Raw genomic sequence first — 18,378 nt, forward strand, 5'->3', positions numbered from 1 at the left:
TTGGTCCAATTGTATTGATATCCAATCGAAAAATTCCAATAAATTATGGGAACGAACAAAAAATCTATGGGATACGATCAAACAATCGTGGGAACGCACCAAAAAATCATGGGAACTGACCAATAAATCGTGGGAAACCCTGTAATAATGTTTTATAACATAGCGTAGTAAAATTATAATTTAAAAAATCCGATCAATATTTTTTCCAATCAAAAACGTGCCGCAACTCCAACACCCCAACCGGCCAGACTGCAAGTTTTAAGTGGATGCTTATGATTTTTTCTAAGTTTTACTTTCGTTGCTTTCATAAGTTCTATAAATTTTCCAGTTGAATTCCTTGTTGTATAAAAATATATGTTAACGATCTATAAGATATTCTCGTTATATACATATTTTTTAAACCGGCTCCGACCAGCTCCAGGCAATTGCGAAGCCGGCTCCGGAGCCAGCTCCGCTTCAACTCAACTGAGTCGGTTCTAACAGATAGCCTAGAAAAATCCTTTTCAATAAAATTTCAATCGGGAAGATCCGTACCGCACCGGAGCCGTGGGTGTGGGGCCGGCTTCGGAGCCACTGGTGCGCTCCAAAACACCCATCGGCAGTAACACTTAAAAAAAAGTATATATGTGTGTTAACTTTCTGCCAGCGAATTCTATTTCGTTTGCTTTTAGAGGTTGGTATCATTTAAAACAAGATGATTTCAGTGTTATTTTCAATATATTGTTACAAAACAAGCAATAAAATTTAACTTCAATACATCGTTTGAAAGATAAGAAAAAATCATAAGCATCCACTCAAATCATACGCAAGGCTGGTTGGGGTGTTGGAGTTACAACACATTTTTGATAGAAAAAAATATTGAAAGGATTTTTAAAATTATAATTTAACTGCGATAAGTTATAAAACATTATTATGATCCTACAAGACAGTTTTAAATCTAATAAGTAATTCAAAAGATAAAGAGTAACTGTACCACTTTTCGGCAGGGTACCTATTTTCGGCAGGGTAGCTAAAAACGGCAGGGTAGCCGGTCTCATGGTACAGTCGTCAACTCGTACGACTTAACAACATGCCCGTCATGGGTTCAAGCCCCAAATAGACCGTGCCGCCATACGTAGGACTGTCCTATCCTGCTATGGGGGGAAATCAATTAGTCACTGAAAGCCAACCCCACAAGTGTGTTGGCAGGCCTTGACCGGCATCGGTTGTTGAGCCAAAGAAGAAGAAGAAGAAGCTAAAAACGTGAAATTCTGCACAAATGCGGTAAAAAGTTTCACAAAACACAATGTTATAGTGAAACTGTACTTATTAGTTATTTTCATACAAAGTTTCATACCATTTCATTGTGTATTTTTCAAAATATTCTTGGGTACTTATTTTCGGCAGCATTTAAAGTGAAAAGTAACTAATTTATCGTGATTTTTAAATTTCGAACAAGATAGAATAAATTAAATAATCATACAATCATTATTATACACCACTTTTCCATTGTTTTACTGTTCTGGTTCTTTTTATCACATAAACTTGCCGAACTATTGGCTGACAGCAAATATGCCGAAAAAAGCACAACTTATTTGTGCTTTTTTCGGCATATTTGCTGTCAGCCAATAGTTCGGCAAGTTTATGTGATAAAAAGAACCAGAACAGTAAAACAATGGAAAAGTGGTGTATAATAATGATTGTATGATTATTTAATTTATTCTATCTTGTTCGAAATTTAAAAATCACGATAAATTAGTTACTTTTCACTTTAAATGCTGCCGAAAATAAGTACACAGTAAATGTTCATTTTTGACAGCGCAATGTTGTGGGCTGCTGCCGAAACTCGGAACAATAACACACCTTGGATTTGGCTGAATATTCCTTTAAAACTTTATCAAGATCCAATGCATATACACATAATACGACCTTCTCCGTATTAAACATCACCAATTTGCAATGGTCAAATAATGCAATGGCGCAAGAAAAAAAAATATTTGTAAGCCAGTTGGTGCCGTACGCTATCCGTCAAGCTGTCATTTTTCTGTTTATATGTCAAAACGGGTCAAAATAAGCAACATAAAATTAATATTAAAAGTGCTTTTTATTTAAATTGCATTTAAGATTTTTTTCTAGATATTTCCATTGATTAAAACATGTTTTGACCTGTATTCACGTTGCCGAAAATAGGAACACAGCCTGCCGAAAATAAGAACAAACTGCTGAAAATAGGAGCAAACCCAATGTTGGCATTTTTAAGAATATTTGTGAAAAAGGGCTTTGAAACGGCAAATAAAAAATAGCATTACGTATAACGACAGTGTATCAACCAAAATAATATCACTTTCATGAAAAAATAATATAATTTGTAGGCGTATGAGCAGTTTTTGTGAAACTGCTGCACTAGCCTGCCGAAGACTGGTACAGTTACCCTACGCTTTTAACCACGAAAAACATCATTCTTCCATACAAAATGTATGACCTACCCGGGTAGGCGGTTGTGCTTCTGAAGGGTATATAAACTTCGAAAATTTAAAAAATAAATATTTAAACATTTTCGATATTTTTTATTTTTTGCAAATGGTCAGAAAACATCTTTTCTGATGCATTTTTAAAATTTGAAGTCAATACGACTTCTTAATCTAAAGTTATTTTGGAATAAAGATGCAAAACTTACCCGGGTAGGCGGTCGTACCCATGACGGTTAAAAGTTTATAAGTTAGACTTCTTTACACATTCAATGAATTGACAACTAAACCTGTTTACAACTCATCCATCCATCTGTCAAGTGCGTGCATTTTGCGTTTTGAAAACATTATGTAGAGATTTTCACAGTTTCAATCATGTATGAAGTACAGTGAAGCGCCATTTATGCAGGTACCTTTTATCCGGCTGTTCGTTTATCCGTGCTGTGAAATGACAGTTCAATACAATGGTGACATTGCGTTCTTCTATTTGGCGTAACGTCCTACGCGGACATGCCGGCCTATACAGGTTTTCGAGGCTTTATGCATTACCACGTTGCCGGATAGTCAATCCTTGCTATGGGGGACGGTCCATTCTGGGCTTGAACCCATGTCGGGCATGTTATTGAGTCGTTCGAGTTGACGACTGTACCATGGGACGACTGTACCCCCAACCGGTGACATTGCGTTATGAGGAGAATATTTCAAAAATTGGCTAAAAGAGCATATTGTCATAACAAAAGAAACGGTAATTCAAGGCAAATTTCAAATATTCTTATGGGAAAACCATGAAGTTAATAAAAACTAGGTTATTTTTATCAAAAAAAATCGAAAATTTCTCATAAATTGGTAATAAAATATATTATTTGACTCATTATCCGTGTTATTCGCATGTCCGGGCGAAGTCAAGTCACGAGAAACCCGGATAAACGGCGCTCTACTGAACAGGTATTCCCCGATGTACGCCATTTTCGATATACGCGATTTAATACGCTATGTTTTAAATTTGATAGTTCTTTAAGCAAATTGTACTGATTTGACACATTGAATGTCTAATTCAAAATAAATTCCCTTTAGGTCAAATTTTAAAAACCATTTCAAAAGGTATAAAATTGTAATCTTCATTTAAAATCAGATAATTTAATTAATTTAGTGGCTAAAACCTACCACTTCAAGCAAAATTATACGAAAATTAGTAATTATTTTACTGAAATCCTTGAAATTCTACAAACGCTAATATTCGAGATACGCTATTGCCTCCGGTCTGCATTGATAGCGTATAGCGGGGAATAATTGTAGTTTAAATACAATCCTTTGAATATAAATGAATACATGGTAAAAACAAAATGTTTTTAGATTTCATATGGCTTGAATGTATATACTTAAACTTTCTCTATATCAATATGAAATGTCTAAAGGAATATTAAATTTGTTTCACATGGAACATTGTTGCTTTAAATGAAATTTTCTTCAACATACAGCACGGCCTGACAATGAGCACTGACAATGATTGAGGGAGCACGAGACATATTCAACAAGGACCGCTCGATAAATTGCAGTAACGGTTGTATTGCGTCTGCGCAATTTCAACGTGAACCCGTTTTCCAGTCAGCTTGATGGTGACAGAGAAAGGACAGAATAGCATCATTGTCGCATAAAATAAAGGAAACTGTTCTAGGCATAACGCGTGTCGTTCAAAGTATTCCGTATTTTTGCTTTGCCTTCATCCTGGCATTGCAGATATTCTTTGGTGCATTTCAAGTTAAAGTTTTGGCTATAGGAAGTGGCTGGTGAATCGGTATTGTACTTATGATTAGGTTTAGGTTTTTAACAACTAAGTCGTTTTCAAAATCTATTATTTTAACTAAACATAGCTGCAGTAACTGGACAAAATGCGTTATTGCTTTCAACTTTACTAATAAATGTATCCGAGTAATTTGTTAGTAATGAAAACCTATACTGAATCCCATGCAAATTAAAAATGTTCATTATCATCATTTGAGCTAAAATAATTTTATTATCTTTTATTTTGGTAGTGGCGGTGTCTACGGAACAAATGTCTAAGTCGAGTGAATTTTTATTCTTTCCCTTCTTAATTTAAGGATGGGAATTGTTTTTGTATGTTGCCATACTTACTAGATATAGCAAGTGTGAATGAAAGACGTTCACAGTACATAATAATTATTTAGCTCAAATCAGTTCATCGTGTTTTACCCACTGAATTGTAACTTATTGTAAAAGGAGTCTAGTATATTTGGAATCTGCTTAATAAATGTAGAAAATTTGCATTTTGGCCACAACGCAGCTATTCTCCAATACAACAGCCTCGATTGTGAATAAGTAAGTAACACTATATTTCATGCGAATCTTAAGGAGTAAATAACAATGATTGGTAACACAAAAACAGTATCACATAGAAAAATAATGTTTAAATTTGCATTCCAGGGGCATTCAAAACTGATTTAGAATAAGGTAAATGGCAATGGTTTACCAGTTGTGATGTATAATGTTAATGAAAAACATCAGCATTTTTCATGAAATCAAGTAAAACCGTAAGCTGTACATAATTTTATGACGAAGTTTTTTTAAATAAATTTGTTTTATGTCATTTGACATTTTATGTATGATTCGCTGTATTTTGTCGCGGTGAACTATGCCATTTGAAAAATGATGATGTCATTTTATTACAGAAAATTTTATTAGATCACTTCGTTTTTTTATTAGATCACTTAATATGAAATTCAATTGTACCAAAAACGTTATAGTGCTAATCAAGTAAGCAAAGCTAATTTTACAGAATAATAATAATACATTGCTTATTGTGTTGCATTAACGTAAGTCTGGAAGACAATACTTATATTACGTTTATATAAAAAGAACTTATTTTATTTATTGTATGTTACATAGAAGATAAATGACCAAATTATTAAAGCTGATATGTGTATAGTTTAATATGCTTCATGTTACAGAAAAACACCGGAAGCGTAATACAAAATCTAATGAAGGATGGAAATCGTACCAGAAGGAAACAATTTCGTGATCGTTAAAGAATTTGAACTACCAGCAATGATGGAAGAGTTGGAAAAATATTTTCCTTACTCTTTAAAAGTGTGTTACCTTTTAGAAACAACAAGAAGTAAATTTTATAAATCATTAATCTTTTTTTTTCAAATTGCAGTTCCATCAAACTATTAAGACGTACCTGAATGATAGAGTGTGGCGATTTCAATTTTACAGAGCAAAGACATGGCCACAAGATCCTGTTTGTTTGCATTTTCCAGGTTGTACATATACGGTAGGCATTATAGCGTATAAGTTGATGAATGTGTTATCAAGACAATCATATATTAACAATATTATTTTTATTTTTTCCAAGCCGGATAACAGAACGAATGAAAGTGTAGGTATTTTTGTCCACCGGACAAACTAGAGCGAATGGAATTGATTAAAGACGAAGACGTTCTGTTTGAATGGCATAGTCCACTATACATGAACTTTACACATGTAGGTATTATGTTTAAGATGGAAGAAATTTTCCGAGAAAAAGTTAATGGAAGACTAGAGGGTCACATTTACGGCGACATTTACGCACACGAATGTCCCGATGAGTTGAACTTAGTGCTAGAACCATTAGCAGCGAATGAAGTGATCATGAAACCTCTGTGCATCGACGACGTAAAGGATATACACGATTTATATCCAGCAGGTGATATCGAAAGTTTAGAGTTATTTGAAAAGCTAGTTACCCAGCTTCCAGGCTTCGGTGTGTTTAATCAATCGGATAATGAACTAGCTGCATGGAGTTTGCAGTCATATTATGGTGGAATGTTCTCCATGCAAACAAAACCAAAATTTAGAAGAAAAGGGTATGTGTAACATATAACAGGGGTTTGATTCAAATAATGCAATGCCTAGCCTACAAGGTGAAATATTTCAAATTATTTGTGGGAAAATTGCAACCTTGCTTTGGAGGTATGCCAGCATATACGGTATATGCTAGGTAATCATCACTTTTTTTATCCGCCCGCTCGATAACCCGCACCTCGATAACCAAAATGAAGCGAAGAATAGTGTTCGGTCCAAAGTAGTAATATTTGATTAAAAAGTTAAATACTTTTCTATTTTTTAAACTATAAGCTTTCTTTGGCAACATAAAAACGTATGAAATGTAATAATCAATTCATGAACCGAGACAAAAATCTGAAGTTTTTAAAAGCATATCAACACGTCATTCAACAATTCGCCCTTGATCAAGTGGGGATTACGGAGAACATACTGTATGAGAATCGATTAATCGCTTAGTAGAATGGTTCTATGAAAGTGAACTTTTCCATACGAATAAACACACAAAAATCCTCAACTCGACGTCAAGACGACTCGATTATAAGAATAGAATACGCCCGATTGCCAATAGTGAACCAGAGCATCTGGCCAAACCAAAATATTTGTTGTAATAGTTACCATTTTTAAAGCTACAATTACAACGTTGTATGTGTTGTATCGTAGCGTAATGACTAATAATGGAAATGAAAAGCTTACGTTACGTCAAATGAGTGTCTTGCCATTAATTAATAGTTAGTTGTAATGTGAAATATAGGGCCGGTCTGGTGGTACAGTCGTCAACTCGTACGACGTAACAACATACCCGTCATGGGTTCAAGTCCCGAATAGACCGTGCCCCCATACGTAGGACTGACTATCCTGCTATGGTAACAATAAGTCACTGAAAGCCAAGCTCACTTCACTAGTGGGTACAGGCAGGCCTGGACTGACTTCGGTTGTTGTGCCAAAGAAGAAGAAGAATGTGAAATAACATAGTATAAAATAACTTATATCAAAAATCTCAAAATGCATGAAACATCACATTTCCCACAAATGATTGAAATCATTCCACCGAGAGAATCAAGTAGTCCATTATTTGATCCTGTACCTGTATTGATAAAATGAGAAATTTTTATAATAGACTACTCATGATGTATTTTTTATTGTATTATAGATACGGTATTCAGCTAGCACAATCTCTGACTAAATTGGTAATTCGTCGCGGATACATACCCTTTGTTGTCATAAGGCCAGAAAACGACGCTTCTCGTGGACTTTATACGAAGCTAGGTTTCAGAAAAGCTTTTGAAAGTGTTCGTGGCACATTTGTGCCATTAGTTGGCGAAAATCATTTGCAGAATAATTTGACGTCTGACAAACAGTGTCAAATTTCAAATGAGGAAAACTGCACAATAGAACCAGCTGAGTTAACTAATGGTATTGCATCATACAAGGATAATGATAAATGCTGAATTTCATGGACCGTAATACATCTCTTAAAAGACCTGTATAGGATTGACATAAACTACTTTGAATGCGTTTTAAAATGAATTATAATTCAAGCGGATTAATATTTAACATAATAGCAAAATCAAGCTGAAACTAACAACTCTATACAACAAAGCCATCAGCAGCTAAAAAGCAACAACAGCAACAGCAGTTATAATATCCGCGATAACAGCAGCTACAGCGGAAGTAGTAGCCGCCTTAGCAGCGACAACAGCAGCCGCCGCCGCCGCAACAGCAGAAGCAGCAGTACCATGAACAAAATCAAATTAAGCAGCAGCAACAGCAACGTTAATAAAATGATTATATTAATGAGTTACTGCTGTTGATTTGCTGTCAGCAAGCCTACCCTCTACAGCCTTTGCAGTCACAAATAATAGATAGATTTCTCAAATGAATTTCAAACTAATATATAATAACTTTGCTTTATCTTAAATATATGAACGTATTACATTAATAGCCCATTTAGCACTGAAAGAACATAAATGTTCACCAACTCAGTATTAAATTTAATTCGTCATTATAACGTCTAATGTATTGTATCGTTTTCTTTGAATTACGGACATTTAAGGCATTTTTAGTATTTAATATTATATTACTGAGGGGCCTTCAAGAGACAAACTATGGGAGGGCTTTTGGATAGTTGGTAATACTTAAACCTTAAGGTTACTTCACATGGTAGCAATTTTTTATATTTATTTTTATAGAGACTTTGAGCCGATCGGCCTCATTCACCTATTTTAATCGGTTTATTAATTTTAAGCTTCAAATCTAACATTATTCTTTGCAAGCCATTTGAGGCTTGCATTTACCTATTCCAAGTAGTCTCGGTTTACTCAATGCTATGTGTTGATTTTAATGTCTGTTACAAATGTGGTTTTGTTTTCGGTAAGAGTTCTGTATGAAGGTTAGTAATACGAAGGAATTTGAACAATATTCGCTGGCAACGATGTCTGGTGTGAGGATGGTGTCGATACTGTGGTCCAATTTGCAGGTGATGCGTTCCGCTTTCGGTTAAGATGTGGTGAACGGTGATGTCGACGCCACAGAAACTGTCGATGCCACAGATAGTTGTGAGCTGGAGTTTTGCAAAAAAAAAGGTGTGGGTGAGCCAGATGTGCCCTATCCGAAGTCGTGATAAAATTCGCTGGTCTTGGTGTGATGGATGGTCTTTGCATGGTGGTGTTGTGGTCTTGATGGAAGAAAAGAGCGACCGCTACTAACCCAATAACCATTCCAGCTATTGGCAATGATGTTTTTGCTAAGGCGAATGAAGTCACGGCGTGGAAGAGTGTTATGGCAGCAGGCCGGGTTATTAGGTTGGCTAGTCGGTCTGCTATTTAGTTTCCCTGAATATCTGTGTGACCAGAAATCTAGCAGAATGTGACTTGGGGTGAATACGGTATATTGCAGAGTTGTTGGATGTTCGGGTCGCGGGTAGTTCTCCGCTGGGCAAAGCGACGGAAGAACTCATTGCCTTTCGCGCATTTTCTCATGCCTTCTTTTTCCCTCATACGGCAAATTTGTCAAGCAGCTGGTCAAGCTACCCGTCATTGGCTCCGCCTCATACCCCTCGCCTAAGCGCGCTGCTGAAGATTTTGATGTTTTGGTGCACCAGCCGGCCAATCGCTTTCAACAGTCGTCCGTGCTTTTTCCCTGCATAGCGCTATATCTTTCTCGTTTGTGGTCAATGCTCATGAGTTGCTGTGGTGCTTAAAAAAGCCATTAACAAACATTGTGACGATGAAGTTGCATTTTCACAAATCGAATAAAAAAAGCGCAATGAGTTCAAACGCTGCAATGTAAAAATGACTACGGAATCGCTAGCTCACGATGGAGGGTTTGTTGTGCAACGCGCAGAACCAGTGGCGGATCATGGGTATCGACGGCCCTAGGCGGTAAGACGCGTTGAAGAGGATTGGCATTGAAATTGCTGTAGGGAGATTGAACAGTAAATTTGAAATGCCGTAGGGGCCCCTACGATAATCAGTCACAGGCTCTAAAATTTTGCTGGGAGGGTGGTGGGGGGGGGGTTCGAATGATTTGCCAGCCTCGGGGCCCCAACGTCGATACTTCCGGGGGCCCTTGTAGCTAGTACTCTGTCCATACGGCATTCTTGTAATACATACAGCATACTATAGACTAGCGATCTACGGAGCCCCTAAATCGGCGGGCCCCAGGCGACCGCCTAGTCCCTTTACCGTTAGATCCACCACTGCGGCAGAACCCTATTTCGCATAAACACGTTCAGCCTGACTCTGTTTTTCATCAGCTTTCCGTTCCGCCGGCATCTAGAAAGGAATCTGATTGTAAATCCAGTATACAGGTGTCCCCTGAGATACGACTGTATTTGGGACCGAAAAAAAGTCCCAACGCAAGGCGTAAGTCGAAAAAGTCGTATGTCGAATATCTGTCAATGTAAAGTTTATAACCGAAGTTGAAGAGTCAAAATCTATGATATCGTATTTTTTATTTGAAACAATGTTCGATAATGTATTAATTTTACACAAAAAGTCGTTTACACGATATAGATATTCAATATCGGGTAGTTGTGGAATCTTTGGAAATTTGTGTGTAACGGTTATCAGCTCAAAAATTCAAAAATATACATCAATTTCTGCTCAATGACAACTTTTCACTGTCAAAATCAAAATCGTCGTATCTGCGAATCGTCGTAACTCGAGGGGGTCGTAACTCGGAGGACGCCTGTACTGGAAAGTTCACTGGCAGTCCCTGGAGTCTGCCATCGTGCTGAACGTGTTAAGCATTAAGCATAACTTGTTACACTAAGTTTTTTCTTTCGTATGTTGTGGATTACACAGATATGGTAGCAGCCTTCGCAGTGAGTGTGCGTGTGTATGCAAAACTGTCGCCGAATGTATGCTCTTCCGGAATGTTATGATCCATCGGTCAAAGAAAGGAAGGTGTTCATGACGGTATGTTAGCACGTTTTTATGTTGACTGTGTTGGCCGCGTGAAAAAATGTAAACAACACAACTGCTTTCACCTAGCGACCAAGATATGTATATAAACCAAGTTAGAAAAGGTGCCGCTAGGTGGCGTAAATGTTGTTATCAACTGAAATAGGCAAACATATACATTACGAAAGAGATGAGGAGACAATATCCAGCCTCCGGTCGTACACCCCGTTAAAGGTCGGGCATAAGGGCATAGACCGGAAATGGCACGAAATTATTGCCATGAGCAAAAACGAGTGTGACCGGACAAGTTTAAAATATAGAATTTGTATCAACGTTATAGATCACTTTCTTATTTAAAACACCCGGAAAGAAATTGTTACCGAAGGAACAAAGTTTTAAACTTATACACTTGAATCTTCGCGAGTTATTAATTTACTGCATATAAATGCAGTGTGGAGAAAATCGCTTCGATTGTGGTGCCTGCGATAAGGCGAACACCGTGGACGATATGGTGTTGTGCGATGGTTGTGCAAAGTGGTACCACTGCGGGTGTGCTGGCGTCACCGCAAACGTTGCGAAAAGAAAGTGGTTCTGTGTTCAGTGTGTGAAGAAAGTGCCAGATCGACATCTTCTCAACTGTCTGTGCGAAACGCCTTAGAGCGCCTGGCCAAGAAACAGGAACTTGAGAAGAAAATGGTCGAGAAGGAGTTCGAGTTAAAGATGGCCAAAATGGAGCTCAAGCAGGAGGAGCTCAGGATGCAGTTCGAGGAGCAGCTCAACATCGAAGGCTCGGAATGTTCCGGCATAAAGGCAAAAGTGTAAGAGTAAAAATTTGGGTAAGGAATCAAAATCAGGCCTTGGCTAAACCTGCTCAAGTGCAGACTCATCCGCAAACGCTTCAGTTACCAGTCACGAAAAGACGAGTGGCTGAAAATAATCTGGAAAACGCGATGGTGGAAAGAAACGGTTTGACCCCAGCCAACTAAGTGCAGGGAATCACTACCCAAAACAGCTGCCAAAATGTAATGGTTCTCCTAAAGATTGGGCCGTGTTCATTAGCTGCTACAATGAGTCCAATGAAGCCTGTGGATTCTCTAATAGAAAAAATTTGCTGCGCCTAGAAGAGTGCCTTCATGGTGCGGCTAGAGAGGCAGTGCAATCAAAACTTACGACGCCAAACGCAGTGCCAGACATCATCAAGTTGAAACGACTCTATGGTCTTCCTGCCCTAATCGTACAAGAGTTAATCGACAGCAGCAGACTTAGAAGATCACCTACAGAACCCAGCAATACTAGGAGAACTAGTAAAGAAACTCCCAGCATCAAGGAGACTGGAGTGGTCACGATACAAATGCGGTCTTCCACATATCAGTTTGCAACAATTTGGTGAGTTCATGAATGAATTGATGGAGCATGCCTGCGAAGTGTGCAATTACATTTCACAACATCCCACAAACCCTCCTCCTCCTCGCTATCTAACACACCACCACACCGATGCTATTGAAAGTGGAACCCTGGTGCAACCACGACGTTACCCTTGTCAAGAACGAAAATCTCACTGTCAAGAGTTCCAGCAAATGAATGTACAGAATCGTTTGGATGTAGTAGATCGGCATGGATTATGCAAGCTGTGCCTTAACCAACATGGCCTACGACGGTGCTCATCGCGATTCCGATGTGAGATAAACGGGTACGAGGTTCGCCATAACGCATTGCTGCATTTGCCGTCAGCGACACATTGTGCAGAATTATTGGCCCATAACGGTACAACAAAGGCTGGTGTGCTGTTCCGAATCGTACCAGTCATAGTGTACCATGGACCGAAAAGCGCGGGTGATCTTGGGTTTGACATCCCTGATTTGCGCGACGAAACGCTCAATCGAGTTCGACACCTCAGCGCGAATAGTATAAATATAAGCGAATTTTAGTTTGTAAGAGGACTCTGGAAAATACACTTGATGAAAGCAGAACGCTCGGACACATCACATCACTTGTTCCACCACTGAAAGAAACAAAATACGCAGAATCGTACATTGGGGACCCCGACGTGAACGCCTGGAGCTTGACACAAACGTTCTGAGTTCGACAAAATTTCAGTGCGCAAGTGATAAAACGACCGAGTATAACGGAGCACATACATTACAATTTTGGTTTACTCCAGTTCCGCCGAAAGATATCAAACTAGATTGGTTAGACTATCACGTGAGTTCGACAAGCTACTTTTGTGCAGTGTCTATTGCTTGTGCCAGTGTCCATTCAAAGAACCACACTAACAGTCTTGAAACCCATTTGAAGAAAGCAGCAAGTTTTTGCACGATGCCGCATTTATTTCGACGAAAGAACCCGTACACGAAGCACTTACACACGGGTAAAGATAAACACGTTTTATTTGCAATTAAAATATACTTGCGATGATCTCCGTTCGCGTTGACATCAATATGATAAGAGAGCGATCGATCCGCTGATCGATCGATTTATAGATGCTCCTCGCAGGAAGCAGGATAGCACACTCTCTCTTTGCCACGTGCCAAACGATAACGTGTCGGCCCGTGATTGGTCGAGCTGGTGCGTGGGAGAAACGCATTCTCCTAGACACATGCGGGAGAAACGCATGTGAGAATTCGTATGACGACGAGTCGGAGTTGACATCAGGATTACAATAAGATTTGACCGTTTATTGCGACAACCATCCTCCCCCCTTTGGGAAGAAGACTTCCTTATCAAATTTTTCACGCTATTAAGTGGTCGTGTTCGTGTCCTGACTTCAAAGGACATTTCGTGTAAGACATGTTGAACGTTGGGATTTTCTCGTTGCTTACGATTTTTTTCCCAAAGACGTACCTGTAAGCGTTAGCTCCTCCCGTGGGCAGGGCGCACGCACGATAGACAAAATGCCACCACGCTGGATGCCACAGAGCGACCACGAAGCGGCGCGAAGCCGGAACGTAGCACCGCTTGGGAACGATGAGGACTGGAGCAGGTGCGAGGGCGCTCGGTGAAACACGAAGCAGGAACGTAGCACCGCTCGGGAACGATGAGGACCGGAGCAGGTGCGAGGTCGCACGGTGCAGTCACTGGACGGCACAGTGCGATCACGGAGCGATACGAAGCAGGAACGTAACACCGCTCAGGAACGATGAGGACCGGAGAAGGTGCGATCACGGAGTGGCGCGAAGCAGGAACGTAGCACCGCTCGGGAACGATGAGGACTGGAGCAGGTGCGATCACGGAGCGACACGAAGCAGGAACGTAGCACCGCTCAGGAACAATGAGGACTGGAGCAGGTGCGAGATCGCACGGTGCAGTCACTGGACGACACAATGCGATCACGGAGCGACACGAAGCAGGAACGTTGCATCGCTCAGGAACGATGAGGACCGGAGCAGGTGCGATGACGGAGCGACACGAAGCAGGAACGTAGCACCGCTCGGGAACGATGAGGACTGGAGCAGGTGCGATCACGGAGCGGCGTGAAGCAGGAACGTAGCACCGCTCAGGAACGATGAGGACTGGAGCAAGTGCGATGACGGAGCGACACGAAGCAGGAACGTAGCACCGCTCAGGAACGATGAGGACCGGAGCAGGTGCGAGGTCGCACGGTGCAGTCGCTGGACGGCACAGTGCGATCATGGAGCGACACGAAGCAGGAACGTAACACCGCTCAGGAACGATGAGGACCGGAGCAGGTGCGATCACGGAGCGGAGCGAAGCAGGAACGTAGCACCGCTCGGGAACGATGAGGACTGGAGCAGGTGCGATCACGGAGCGACAAGAAGCAGGAACGTAGCACCGCTCAGGAACGATGAGGACCGGAGCAGGTGCGATGACGGAGCGACACGAAGCAGGAACGTAGCACCGCTCAGGAACAATGAGGACTGGAGCAGGTGCGAGATCGCACGGTGCAGTCACTGGACGACACAATGCGATCACGGAGCGACACGAAGGAGGAACGTAGCACCGCTCAGGAACGATGAGGACCGGAGCAGGTGCGATCACGGAGCGGCGCGAAGCAGGAACGTAGCACCGCTCGGGAACGATGAGGACTGGAGCAGGTGCGATTACTGAGCGACACGAAGCAGGAACGTAGCACCGCTCGGGAACGATGAGGACCGGAGCAGGTGCGAGGTCGCACGGTGCAGTCACTGGACGGCATAGTGCGATCACGGAGCGACACGAAGCAGGAACGTAGCACCGCTCAGGAACGATGAGGACTGGAGCAGGTGCGATTACGGAGCGGCGCGAAGCAGGAACGTAGCACCGCTCGGGAACGATGAGGACCGGAGCAGGTGCGAGGTCGCACGGTGCAGTCACTGGACGGCATAGTGCGATCACGGAGCGACACGAAGCAGGAACGTAACAACGCTCGGGAACGATGAGGACCGGAGAAGGTGCGAGGTCGCACGATGCAATCACTGGATGGCACAGTGCGATCACGGAGCGACACGAAGCAGGAATGTAGCACCGCTCAGGAACGATGAAGACCGGAGCAGGCGCGATCACGGAGCGACATTGCCTATTGCCTATTGTTCCGATATTCGCATGTCGGCCTTCTGCGAGCACAGTAGCGGACAGCATCGCACGCTCGTGGTTCGTAGCGGGACGTTCCGTCCGGAAATTGTTTCCTGGCTTGGCCTTTGGTTCGTAGTAGAGGGTGTTGGCCAACTGATCTAGCTCGTTGCGGAGTACTTTCCACGAAGGGATCTGCTGAGAATCCAGGTGGCGAGTGATCTGAGCAGCGGTTTCTTCGTCCAACTTGCTCAAAACGAAGCTCACTATCATTCCGTCTTCCACTGATGACGCGGCTTGATCCATTTTGCCAGCAATCTAGCGCGCTGACGATGTCGATGTTTCAACGGCGTCGATACGCCGCATCAATGCCGTTGAAGACGCTGCTGTCAATTTGGGTAACGCATACAGCTGCTGAAAGTGGCCGAGAAATGCCACGCGCTTCTTGTAGAAGCGTTCCTCAAGACGTTTCAACGCGTCTTGGAAGGTCATCCCAGCATTTTCAAATACTTCGCAGCTGTCACGGGCTATTTCACACCATTCAAAGCATTGAATAAGGAAAGCATAGCGGTCTGCATCTTCTTCCAACCCAGCCACGCGTTTGTTGAATCGCCCTGCGAACGCGGGCCACTCCGATGGCGATCCAGAAAATTTGGGTAGGTCTAGCCGTGGGAGATGGTTCTTCTTTGCAGTGGCCGGCATCATCGTAGCGTCGAGTGCTGGCGTCGCAAATGTGTTCCCGGGTGCAGCTCGGCCAAAACGCATTTTGCCGTCGCGTACGCCTCGGTGAAGGGGACCCGTCTTGGATGCGGTCCCGCGAGACCTTCGAGCTGCAGCAGAGCATTTCTACCGTCGCTCCATCGAAGGAATATAGCAATACGCCTTAACTGCAGCAATACGCCTTAACTGCAGCAATACGCCTTAACTGCAGCAATACGCCTTAACTGCACCTTCCAACGCTGTTAGCTGACGCGCTGCCTCGATGCTGTGCTCGCTATCACCCGGTGTCGTCATGGCTGAAGCACTTACGATAACTTATACACTTACACGAAGCACTACACTCGCGTTAAATCACGTCGGGGTCACCAAATGTTTTTGCACGAAGCGTTATTTCTTTCGACGAAAGAACCCGTACACGAAGCACTTACACACGGATAAAGATAAACACGTTTTATTTGCAATTAAAATATACTTGCAGTGATCTCCGTTCGCGTTGACATCAATATGATAAGAGAGCGATCGATCCGCTGATCGATCGATTTATAGATGCTCCTCGCAGGAAGCAGGATAGCACACTCTCTCTCTCTTTGCCACGTGCCGAACGATAACGTGTCGGCCCGTGATTGGTCGAGCTGGTGCGTGGGAGAAACGCATTCTCCTAGACACATGCGGGAGAAACGCATGCGGGAATTCGCATGCTGACGTGTCGGAGTCGACATCAGGATTACAATTCGATTCGACCGTTTATTGCGCCAACCACAGCATTTAATCGGCTCTCGCTACAACGGTTATCCAAACAGCCACCGTGCGCATAACGTCTACCCGTGAGTGCACAAACGCAACGGTGCAGAATTTAACGCGCCGCAATCGTTCGTGATTCTTCAGAATCGATGCGCAAAGCTGTGCGTGGTAGAGTGCGTAGTGGATTTACTGTTATTGTGTGTGTATGCATGTGACGTTACGTCTAGTCAAACGCTGTCACAAAGCGTTCGCGTGTCGCGTCAATGTTACATAGTGAGTGCAGTGACACGAGTTCATCAGAGAGCGGTTCTTTAAAAAAAATCATTTAACTGATTATACCTGTAAAGACACTTTTGCTTCGCGATCGTCATACACCAAAAGTGTAGAAAAGCAACAGTGTTTCCCATCAATGTCCCTTTTCCACCCAAGTATCCACCGGGTGTCAAAATTTTTCACGGACAACTTACTGCAAAAGTGAGGAAATTTTCATCGATGCAGTCATCAGTTGCAGCCATCGCAAATTTCATCCCATCGCGAGTATCGTGTCACATCACAGAATTGCAACCACCGAAGCAAAGCTTACGGGTGACAACATCAACGATAGAACGAGTGAGAGAGAAGGATACAATCATCGCAGTATTCTTCCCGTGGCGCACGCAGCAGCGCATCGGAAGCCGTGTTCCCATGCGCCTCCCTCGCACCCCCTCTCCGCAGCATCCATTGTCTTCTGCGAGTGTTCTTTGATGAAGAACAGAATTCAGCGAATCGACATCAACAGGCAAAATCGGTGAGCGCGTTCCATTGTAATCGTTATTTTTTCTTCTTTGTTTCGTTTTGCGTTCAGTTTCGTTTGTGAATTCGGAGTATAGGATCAGAGCGAACATACGTTTAGTAACAATAGCCTAATTACAAAGAAAAATGTTTCAGCCAGAACAAACATTATCCCGTACGCCGATGAAGAACTTAGAGCCCATCGAGATTCCAGCTACAACACCGAATATCCCCCCTCGCACCATAGAAAAGGTTTCCGCAAAACTTCCATGCTTTTGGGATGATTCCCCGGCTGCCTGGTTTGCTGCAGCCGAGGCTGAATTTAAGATAGCCGGAATTACACAAGAAAGAACTCGGTATTCGTATTTGGTCAGCACACTTCCAAAGGAAATTCTTCGAAAGGTCATGGATTTAATAACAAAACCCGCGGAAGATCAGCCGTACACAACGCTAAAAAAACAGCTAATAGAACGTCTCACAATCAGTGAGGAACAAAGATTATCACAATTGCTTTACCACGTTGAAATAGGGAACAGAAGTCCATCCGACTTTTACAGACACATGGTCCAACTTGCTGGCAATTCTGAAAACCTTTCTTTAGAACTCGTACGAAAACTTTGGCTTGCACGGCTTCCTAAAACAATAGAAGTATCGTTAATCGCAATTGACACGCATGACGTAAACGAACTTCTCCGAATTGCAGACAGGCTTTGGGAGGTCACACGATCGGGTAATTTTTTTCAGTCAATAGAAATGATCATAAGCAACAACAACACAATGACCCAAGCGAGAATGAGCTTTTTCGTAAAAAAATCGGGGAATTAAGGGATATGGTAAAAAATTTGTCGCTTGTTTCACAAAATAATACACGAGGACGACAGCGCAGTCGCAACCGGGGACAAGGCGAAAGCCGATCGCGAACACCGTCGAACGCGAGAAAATATGAA

General features: G+C 42.2%; 1 pseudogene; it reads left to right on the forward strand.

Moving 5' to 3' along the window:
- The first annotated feature begins 4,045 nt into the window (after positions 1-4,045).
- Positions 4,046-8,087, forward strand: LOC121601131 (annotated as a pseudogene).
- Positions 8,088-18,378: the final 10,291 nt, after the last annotated feature.

This window comes from Anopheles merus, unplaced genomic scaffold, assembly GCF_017562075.2.
Source record: "Anopheles merus strain MAF unplaced genomic scaffold, AmerM5.1 LNR4000030, whole genome shotgun sequence".
In the NCBI taxonomy this organism is placed as follows: Eukaryota; Metazoa; Arthropoda; class Insecta; order Diptera; family Culicidae; genus Anopheles; species Anopheles merus.